General features: G+C 47.7%; 1 pseudogene; it reads right to left on the reverse strand.

Annotated features, from left to right (window-relative positions):
* Positions 1 to 1,007: 1,007 nt before the first annotated feature.
* On the reverse strand, positions 1,008 to 2,361 carry LOC127686762 (rRNA 2'-O-methyltransferase fibrillarin-like; annotated as a pseudogene).
* Between the last annotated feature and the right edge of the window lie 8,814 nt (positions 2,362 to 11,175).

An 11,175-nucleotide genomic window follows, 5' to 3' on the forward strand; every position in this document is an offset into this window, starting at 1 on the left:
GGGCTCTGAGGGCCAGGACCTCACCCCACCCAGAGCCAGCCTCTAATATCAAACTCCATATTTCACAGTGCAGAGGAAATGGCATTTCTTTGCAGCTTCTCCACAGAGTAGAACGCGTGGCACCTCTCAGTTTGGGGACACTGAGAGCTGTTTGGAGATGGATCCAGATGTCCCGGGCTTCTGAACCTCCAATGCTCTATCTCTCGAGCTCTTTCCCCTCCTCCCTTTTATTCAGTTGGCTGTTCTATCTTCCTCTTCTCTGGGTGCCAGTTCTTATCTGTCCCTTCAAGTCCTTATACCCCCCCTCCTCCTGTCCTCCGTGTCATTTTTCCTCTTCATCATTTCCCTTCTTCCTTGTATTTGGCACATGTCTTTGTGGACAAAATTCAAAACTGAATTATTTGGACTTTCATTTCTGAATATATTTGATCTTGATAAAAATTAGTGATTATCAAGTGTGAGGAAAAGAAGGGTCCACAAATCAAGGGGGTCCAGGACAATTATGCCCCAAGCTCACAAGTCACCTCATTTATCCGAAATAGCATTCGTAACTGGAAGATAAGGGGAAGAACAATATGGATTTTTTGGGCCCCCCACAGGACCTCTGCAACTCTGTCCGGCCCCTCTGTGAGTTTTGCATTTCAGTTACTGTAGCTTTTTAACTTTAGATTTTCTGCATAGCTTCTTTTTTACAGTTTTTCTCTTTCCTGATATTTTCCATTTGGGTGAGACACCATCTGAATGCTTCCCATCATTTTATTTAATTATTTGAGCTGATCTCAAAGTCCTTGTCTAGTAGTTCCAGTGTCTCTTAGAGGAAGGAGTCTGTGCATCCTATTTTTTTCTTCTTTATGGGACTGTCTTAGAGTTTCTTTTCTTTTCATTCTTTTATGACAAATAAGTCTTTTAATAGAAAAACAAAAACAAAACAACCACCCCAGGGAAAAAAATCAAAAGCTACACGTGTAAGAGTAGCAACACACATTTCCTCAATCCAGAGCTGAGTTTCAGTTCTTTGCCTTGGGAGGCGGCCTGCACACGCCTGCAACCACAGTGTGGTCTGCTTCATAAGGCTCTAGTGCCAGCTGCTTCTGGGGCTTCGTGGTCTCCTGCTGCGACTTCATCACTTCAGATGCAAACACAGCTTCTGCTGAGGCCGTGGAGTCAATGTAGTTGGCCTTGATGGAAATCACAGACTGTCCTTCATTCTGCAAGAGCATCTGTGCATTCACAGCCACATCTGTAAAGATGACATCCCCCATTGTGATAAGCATCTGGCATTTGTGTGGAGAGCATCTTCAACTACAGGAATAATGTTAGTCCTCTTCTTGCCCAAGTTGATGAGGTCACGGCCAGAGTGGTGAGAGAACTCAACGGCATAGACCGCACCATCGGAGCCGACAATATCAGAGACGGTGGTGCCTGAGGCTGCCCCAAGTGCCACCCAGGATTGCTGCTGCCAGGCTCGGTCCTCAATTTCGTCATCTCCTGAAATAGAGGCTCTCTTCTCTCCCTACACAGATTCTCCAAGGACCAGATTCTTTGTGACAAGGGCATCCTCCTTTCCAAGACAGATAAAGACACCTTCACGCAGATGGGGTTCCACCATCACATTCTTTTCTGGCTGGTTCCTCTCTTGCCACTCCAGCCACCAATCACCTCTACCCCGGTTGCCCCCTGATTGGAAGCCTCCACCTCGGTCACCTCCACCTCCTAGTCCCCTGAAGCTACCACCTCCTCCACCTCCATCTTGACCTCAACCTCCACCGCCAAAGCCTCCTCGGCCTCCTGAAAGGACCTTCGGCACCAGGATGAAAGGGCTTAAAAGGGGGGAGTATAGGGGGTTAGGTGAGTGTGGCTAGGCGGCGTGGGGGAAGGTGTCCAGGTGGGCCCTTGCCTGGGCACCTCTGCCCCTGAGGGACCACACACACACAGACATGGTATAGAATAGAGTTTATTCAGAATAGGGGATGGGAGTTAGTGGTAGAGAGAGGTAGAGAGAGAGGGAGGGAGAGAAAGAGAGAGAGAGAGAGAGAGAGAGAGAGAGAGAGAGAGAGAGAGAGAGAGAGAGAATAGAGAGTGGAGGCCGGCCATGACCACGTGGAGGGCGGCCATGACCACGTGGAGGGGGGAAGAGCCCCAGGGGCAGAGAGGTGAGAGAGTGTGGGAGAGCAGAGAGCAAAGAGGGAGGGGAAGAGCAAGTAGCCCCTCTTATAGTGGGCCAGATCTCTGGGGTGGGGCATACCTGGCTATTGCCAGGTAGGTGTGGGGTGGAGCTTAGACAAAACCCCAACACCTCCTCCTCTATCTATCGACTCTGCCACCAAAACTGCCCCCACCGGGGCTGAAGCCTGGCTTCATTACTGAGTTCTGGTCCCGTGACTTAGGCAACCTACACAAGCTGCCTACAGCTTGTTCTCATGGAGGGGTTTTCTCAATTGAGGCTCCCCCCTCTCTGATGACTCTAGCTTGTGTCAGGTTGACATAAACCAGTCAGGATAGAAACATACCTTGTTTCTTTGCAAACCTCATAATTTTGATTGAACGGTATTACACTGGCAACTTGAGACATCAGATATTAGCTCTGGCTTTTCTGTCTGTTACAGTTGTAGTTTGTTTCACGACCTTTTGTGCTAAAGCTAATTTAGTAAAGTCTATATTCTTGTCATTAAAACCTATTCCAGTAAGTTAGACAAGTCAGATAATGATGAGACAGGTATTTCCTTAAACACCAGGAAGTTGTGTCTTTGAAGAGGGATTCTGCAGGCCTGAGAAAAACAACCCAGCTTTACCCTTCCCATTGTTTTCACACAGTGGGGGAGGGAGCAACCAAAACAGAACCTAAAGCCACCTGGTGTTCTCAGGGCCTGCATAAGCCTTAGGCATGTGCACACTCTTGCATACAGCCTTAGGCATGCACACACTACCGTGTTTCTGAGAGCCTGCTATAGTTTACAAGCACTATTCTCCAAAGCATACTATTCCATTCAGCCTTTCCACCCAAGTTTTTTGGTTATTCTGTTATTTGCCCAATTGTTATCCAAGGGCCTCCGGCAGCAGAAATGGAAACATTTGACTGTGGAGGATTTTGAGAAATGCTCCTTGACAGTGACTTTGACACACAAGTTTCAGTCAAGCAGACTCATAAAAAGATAATGTTTAGAGCAGAGGTCCCAGGAGAGGTAGACAGATCGGCTGGAGACACTGCACTGGAGGTGCCCTGTGCTGTGACTGTGGAGGGTGGATTGTTTATTTTCAGGACTACTGCTCACCTGCTAAATGGAGATGGAACTGAGAATAAGTTACACTGTAGGAGAGCTCACTGGGGCGGGGATTACTGGGTGCTTTTAGCATTAAAAAGTTCTGAAAAAGTTGGTCATGACAGTGTGCTCTAATTTTTTCTCTGTGTTTTCAGAGGACTGGATTTTGGGGGTTATCAATTATTCCATTTTTACTAGGGTTTTGACAAATTACTATTAATTAGTATCATTGCATGTATAGATGATGTGTGTGTGGTGGGGGAACCAATTCTTCACCTTTGTGAGGTTTCAAGGATTGAACTCAGATTGTCAAGATTGCACAATAAATCCATTACCGACCAACTGGCTCTCACTAGCTCTAAAGAGGTTTTTATTTGTTGTTTATTTTGGTTTGCTTTGTTTTTCAAAGTAATTTTAAATTCTCAGCAGCTCAAAGACAGTAGGTTTAAATAAATGTCTTCCAAGCCAGATTTGAGCATTAACAGTGTTAGCATTCCTTCTAGGCTCCGCCCCACAGTTACCTGGCAACAGCCAGATGCCTGACTCAGTATAAAAGGGGCTGTGTGCCCCCTCCTCACTCTCTTACCCTCTTACTCTCCCACCCTCTCTGTCCCTTCTCTCCCCACCCATCCCCTTCCCATTCTAACTCCACATGTTCATGGCTCTCTCTCTCTCTCTCTCTCTCTCTCTCTCTCTCTCTCTCTCTCTCTCACACACACACACACACACACACACACACACACACTCCAGAAGAGAATAGAGGTAAAATGACAAATCTTTAGGCTCCCCATGAAGTCCTCTTTGCTGGTACAAAGCCATGGAGGTATGTGCAGGCACTGTGCATGGGTTACCCAGAATTCCATGCTCTTGTTTCATATTCTAGTTCCAGTTTCCCTCCTCTACTTTACCTATTCTTACACACCACAGGGAGGAAAGTCTTAGGTTCCGAGCAGACTGACTCCCAAGAGAGCAATCTCATTCAAAGCCCTGGTTCCAGAAGAATCCTTTATCTCTGTTTATTTTTTAAAGTTCTTCACTACTGCTGTGTTTTGTGCCCCCGAATGGCACAAGTAAGAGCAGAGAGGAGTTTTCACTTTACAGACATGACACGGAGCCCAGCACCTGCTCACACTGGAGTCTGTCAAGCTGGCACTCTCTTCATCACGCTGCCGTGCCCCGGGGTAAATGGTGCCCGCTGGGCCTGTGACACTAGGAACTGAATTATCTGAGTTTTGCAACAAACAGATTTCAAAGCATGCTGGATAAAAGACAGGCCAAGTTTGTTTCTTCCTTAATCTGGAGCAGCTATTCTAGAATATTCTTTTGGGTGTAGGCGGGTGCTATAGTCCATGCACCCATTTAGGAACACAGGCTGCTGCACTTCCATCGTCAATGGGATTTGCAGTAGTCTCTCATCCCAGCAAGGCCATTGAAAGATGAACTATTACAAGGTGAAGGCTTCTACTACATGTAACCTACCAACCGTCCGAGATGGACAGCACACCTCACTGCATGGTGTTAAATGTCCTTAGGGCTAGTTGAGAATATTATCTACACAAAAGAACTACACTTCAAGGATCTGGTCTGGGCAATGATCAAAATGCAACATCCAAAATCTGCTGGGCATATTGTCTTTGCCTCACCATAGACCAGCCACAGTGTCCTTTCCTGAGCCCTGGTCTCAGTGCTGTCCACACGGGAAGCTAGCCTGTGTTGAGTACGCTAAGTCCAGAGTAGGTTCTGGATGACACAGCTAACAGATGTGACAGGTTTTCAGTCTCCTTGTGTCTGGTTTGGTACCTAAAACATAACACCTGCCTGTGGCCCCAAGTCCTTGTTCTTTGGAGTCGGGGACAGCCTCTGCCTCCTGAGCCCCGCCCAGCTCTGTAGACACGTCTTGGCTCATCTACCTTAGGTATCACGTTTTTTCCCTAGAGCCTTGCCACCTAGTCCTTGACCCTCCTGTGTTGGTTTAATAGGTTTGGCCCCCATAGATTCATGTGTTTGAATGCACAGCCCTTGGAGTGGCACTATTAGGAAGGATGGCTTTGTTGGAGGAAGTGTGTCACTGTGGAGGGAGCTTTGAGGTCTCTACACTCAGGCTCTGCCCAGTGTAGGAAGAATCCCCTCCTGGCTGCATTCAGATCAAGAAGCAGAACTCTTAGCTCCCTCTCCAGCACCCGTGCTGGCCTACAGGCCGCCATGCTTCCTGCCATGATGATCATGGTCTGAACATCTGAACCTGTAAGCCAGCTCCAATTAAATGTTTGTCTTTGTACGAGTTGCCTTGGTCATGGTGTCTCCTCACAGCATAAGACCCTACCTAAGATACCGCCTCGGAGCTCTTCCTATTAATTAGTGTTTTCCTTCAGAGTAACTGCTTTATCCATTCCTTTAAAGAAGTGGTTCTCACCCTTCCTAGGGCCTCAATACAGTTCCTCCTGTTGTGGTAAACCCAATAATGAAGTTATTTTTGTTGCTACTTCATAACTATAATTTGCTACTGTTATGATCATAGTGTAACTGTGTTTTCCAATGGTCTTAGACAACCCCTAAGGTGAAAGGGTCATCCCACCCCCTAAGGGGTCACGACCCACATGACCCACAGGTCATGTTGTTTGAAAGACTAATGATAAAGTGAGGCTGGGTGTTTACACGAGCCTCCAAAATGACATGGGGTAAGTCAGTGTCAGTGAGAGTCTTACATCTCTGCACATTTTCTCCAGCTGAAAACCAACCAAACCAACCGAACCAACCACCGCTACCACCACCAGCACCAGCAACAAAAACCCAATGGATTTGAGTTGTCAGGGAATAAGGTGTCTGCAGCCAAGTCTAACAACCTGAGCTCAGACCCTGGAGCCCACATAGTAGATAGAAGGAGACAATGAACTTCTCCTGTGAGATCTTCCTGATTTTTCTCTACATGAGTGTGATGGTGCACACATGCACACACATACACACACACACACACACATACACACACACACACACACAACTCACACACATACACAAACATACACACATACATACACACAAACTCACACACATACACATACACAAACATACACACATTCGCACTCACACTAAATAACTTATTAATTAATTAATTAATTAATTAATAACAAGCAATTACAACGAGAGCCATAGCCCTTTGCACATCACCCACAGGGTTTTTGTTTTACTTTTTGTTTTGTTCTGTTTTGTTTTTTTTGTTTTGTTTTGTTTTGTTTTGTTTTGTTTCACAGGAAAAGGTTTCTCTGGTGTAGCCTTGGTTAATCTGGACCTCTGTACACCAGGCTGGCCTTGAACTCTGAGATCTCTGAATACTGGGATTGGACGCCATCACCATTTGCTTGTTTTATTTTTAATATCACAGTTTAAGCAAATCTTTGGTTCCCAACTCCTTGCTGAGAACCTTAACTGGCAGGCCTTCCAGTGAGAGCAAGGCTCTCACAGTGCCACCCACTTTCCCACAGTTCCCTTTGGGCAATCCTTTCAGTTCTCTTATGGGTCCATCGTTCTGACTTGAGGTAATTTGAAGACTTTATAGCATTATCTAGACACACCTCCAAGATGGCAGCTGTCTCTCTGAACACTTGCCTTTACCCCAAAGGGGACAAACTTTATTCTTTGGGTTGGTTTGGAATATGGTAGCTCCTCAAGACTCACCTAAAATATAAGCTATAAAGAGCTGTAATTAGTCCTGTTACCTCGGGAGAAGCACTCCCAATAACGCCCCTTAGTGAGAAGGAAGTCAAAATTACCTGCCTGTCCTGACTAGTTCTACATCAACTTGACCCAAGCTAGAGTCATTTTCAATTGAAAAATGCCTCCATAAGGCATCTTTAAAATTAGGTATTGGTGGAGGCGGGCCCAGCCGCTTGTGGGTGGTGCCATCCTTGGGCTGGCGGTCCTGAGTTCTGTAATGTAAAACATTGCTGAGGAAAGTCATGGAGGCAAGCCAGTAAGTAGCACTCTGCATCTATGGCCTCTGCATCAGCTCCTGCCTCCAGGGCGCTGCCATTTGAGTTGCTGTTCTGACTTCCTTGGATGATGAACAGGGCTGTGGAAATGTAAGCTGACAAAACCCTTTCCTCCCCAGGTTTCTTTGGTCATAGTGTTTCATCACAGCGACCCTGACTGAAACATCAACATAATTTCAAATGTCAACCAATAGGATGCTCAGAAAGCAGCTGGCAGACCATAAATCTCCATATAAAATTTTGAAAGCTGTGTATACTATGTTGCCTTTATAAACTGTTCTGTACCTCTTCTTGTTTTTCTCCAGTCACCTCCTCTACCCCCTTAGGGCCCCTGCTCTGTAGAGAGCTCTCCTGCCTTCCTCCCCTAGGAAGACCCCCACGCAGACTCCGCTCTTCACCCAACACGTTCCCTTTACTCTTTTTCCTTATGGAACAGTGACCTCCTTCATTGGTTCAAGTGGCCCCTGATGGCTTTCCCGAGACTCTGATGGGTTTTCTCCAAAAAATAAGATATTAAACATCCTGTTTTGAACTGGGCAGAACTGCTTGGGTGAGGCTGAACCACTAATGCGCCCCTGCTGGCTGAGACGGCTTTCAGAGAGGCCCTTGACGGCCGGCTGTATTCTGGCCTTCCTCACATCCCAGTGGAAAACAGTGTGAATAGAGTTGCTGCTTTAATGAACTGCCTGCTGGAAGAGAGCCACGCTTCTGCCCAGGGCTAGAACAGCAACGAGGAGGAGACTCTATGAAGAAGAACTCTATTGCGTTCTGTTCTGCAGAGCGCTCCATCAAGGCTCTTCCTGCCTTCCCCAGCATAATGGCCCGAGTGAGGTGGGAGTTAAAAAAGGAAGCAGGAGAGATCTGCAGCCTCACCTAGGGTCTCAAGGTTTCAATATTTACTCGGGATGACTAGCAGTGGAGAAAAATCTCCTTTGCGTCCAGCATGCTAGAGGGCTCCAGGAGAAACTGGCAATTAGCAATTTGTTGCTTAGCTAAGTTCTTTCCCTTGGCGTTACCTATGTCAAACTATACAAACTCGCTGCCTCCATCTGTGCCTGCAGTTAGCCCTAAGTCCTCCAGGGACAGACACAAGCGCCAGTCCTAACACTCAGAGCTACTACGGGACCTCCTCTAAGACTGAGCACTGCACTTCCTGCTCGGAGACAGCTCATAATCCGGGAAGACCTTGAGCTGCAGTCTCAAAGATCAATTTCAAATGTCTATTTGTCCTGGGAACCTGCCCCGCCCTGAAAAATTCTCTTAACTTGGGACTTCGGTTTCTCTTATCCATAATGACAGTGTGGACAGTGTGTTTGTTCTGTGGCAGCAAGAATGAAGCGGATACCAGTCACCACGGAAGTTACTCGTTAATTCTGCCAACAATGAACTTTTGACAGTGGTCCCCTGCCGGGAGAGTCGCATCAGCCCCGGGTTAAAGCCATGGGGAAAGGGGATAGGGCCATAGTACTGCAAAAACCCGAGCGCCGCCACTCACGCTTTCCCTACAGACCTTCGGACTGTCAAGCCGGGCTCCCTGCCGGGCACCCAAAGCGAAGAAGATCCGAAGATCCAGGTCCCGGAGAAAGCGTCTGATTCCCAGGCCGTAGCAACCTCGTACCTTGGGAAAGCGGAGTTTAAGTCCTCGCGTCCAGCTGGCTTCCTGGGATGGCCTGCTTGTGGGTGGCTTTGCATTGCTTCTGTCCCCATGAACAGAAGGTGAAGTGTTTGGGGCTTCTTCGCAGTCGGTAGTTCCTGACTGACTTACTCACTCAGGAGGACAGACCCAGGCAAAAGCGTGGGTTGGGGCCGGCAGCGAACTGCTTCTGTCTCTGAGGCTGTCCTCGGAACTCAGGTGCTCTGGGTACAGTGGGCCTCTGCTCGTAAGGATTTCACCCTCCATCCTCCCAAATCCAATCTCAAGGACACCGAGGGAAGAGACTTCTCCAGGACAGTGTACAGTGGCCTTAGCCTTGACACCAGGGTGTACCAGGCTGGGCTCACTAACTGGTTAGTAGTTAAATAACCTCAGGGGCAGGAATTCTTTCTTTTCTCCACGTCACCAGGAGGTAGCCAGGAGTAAGTGCGGCCATGAGGGTTAACTTACAACAGGCTGAGAGAGAAGGCAAGTGAGTTGGGCCAGCCCTGATACATTTCAGACTTTCCTAGTTGCAGCAAGGCAAGGGCTCTAGGCAGGTTTTTCAATAAAAGCCTTGGTGTCTCTTCCAGAGTTCCTGCATCTTCTGAGAGCCTCGAGTAGGTAGGGTCAAGAGGCTTCCCTGATTCTTTGCTCTGCCTTGGGCTCTGGTTTTCTCCCAGAATCCCAGTGCACCTCACCCCATCTAACCTGCCCTGCTTACCATTTCCTGGCTGTGGATACCTGAACCAACATCTGCTCTGGAGACGGGGATGCTATTCCTTTAAGATGCCCTTCAAAAGAGTCAGACTCCCGTACCCCAGAAAGTAGGAGGGGAGGGATTGCCCCCCCTTCAGTTTTAAACCCCAAAAGCAGAGTTGTCACCCTCCCCCTGAACCTTGTCAGCTGCTCCTAATGACTGGATTCTGCTGCCTTCAACACTACAGGGCTATGTGGGTATATTTCCTGCTTAGGAACAAATTGAAGGGCATCCTTTAGCAGACTGTCAGCAGAGCAGGAAAGGACACTTAAGTTCCCAGGTCCCAGGGCAAAATTCTTTGGCTGCTAGGGCAAGGTGGGTTATAAGAAGCAGATGGAAGAAGGCTCTAAGAATACTGTTCAGAGACCTTGGCAAGACTGGTTGTTTTTTACAAGTCACGATCTATATTTTACATCCAGTTCTCATGTTCTGAAGGGACCAACGGCTGGGAGTCGCTTATACAGACTGATGCGGTGGATTTCTGTCCGCATCTTTTCTCACGGTGTTTAAATACATATTCTCCAGGCCAGCTGACAGAGGAAGGATGAAAGAAGGTAGCCTTAGCAAGCCTAGGTGTGCTGAGACCACTTTGCTGGAAATGGCCTTAGAACTGGTCCCATCTCCTGCAGGCACTCAGGGGTTTAGGGTAGGGATCCCACCCTGGCCGGCACTAGAGGGGTGCCTCTGTTAGGATCCCTGATCAGCTGCCATATCTAGGCTGGGATCAGTTCCTTTTCTGGGACCAAGTAGTACAGAGGCTGTTCTTGTAAGCCCCTCTACAAATTATTTCGCTGACATCAGCATGTCGCCCTGCACGGAGGTGGGCAGGGACAGCAGAGGACAGCTGTGTTTCTTGGAAAGAAATCTGATGTGGAGAAATCTTGGTGTGTGTTGTGTGTTCAAGTTCACAACACTAGACAGGTTCACTGTGTACTGCCTTACATACAGGTTGATGGGGCGCTTGTGTGACAGTACTTTGTGGGAGTCTGTGTGCTTGCTTCTGTGTGTAGGTGTTAACACAGACTCTACAGTCTGTTTCCCAGGGAGGGAAAAATACTGAGATAGGTTTTGGTGCTACCCAAAATGAATGGATTATAGTAGCCTCTCAATAATCGTGACTGGGATCAATTAAACATGTGTTCTCCTTGCCATGTGATATTTAACAGTCTGTTTTCCTGCAAACTTGAGACTAGGGATGACTTGGAAGATGGAGGCTACTGGGTTTTCTTTCTCCAGCAAAGTAATTGTGCAGAAGTGTGGGTTATGACATCACCAAGCAGTCTGGCCAAGTGTGCTGACACAGGCACCTCGGTTTGGAATTCTCCAGACAGACTCTCAGGCAATAGCTGCTAGTTCTGCACACCTCAAGTCAGAGGAAGTTGGGTTGTTCAGTCCGAACCAGAGCAAACCAGTTCCAGGGAGCCTATTTTGCAAGCAGGGACTCCAAGGGCCCTTAAACTCCAGGCAGGTACAATGGTATAGCCTCTGGAACCAGAACCGGTTAGTTCATCCAACCGCCCGAATCATGGGCAAAGA

Source organism: Apodemus sylvaticus, chromosome 6 (genome assembly GCF_947179515.1).
Source record: "Apodemus sylvaticus chromosome 6, mApoSyl1.1, whole genome shotgun sequence".
NCBI classification, from domain to species: domain Eukaryota; kingdom Metazoa; phylum Chordata; class Mammalia; order Rodentia; family Muridae; genus Apodemus; species Apodemus sylvaticus.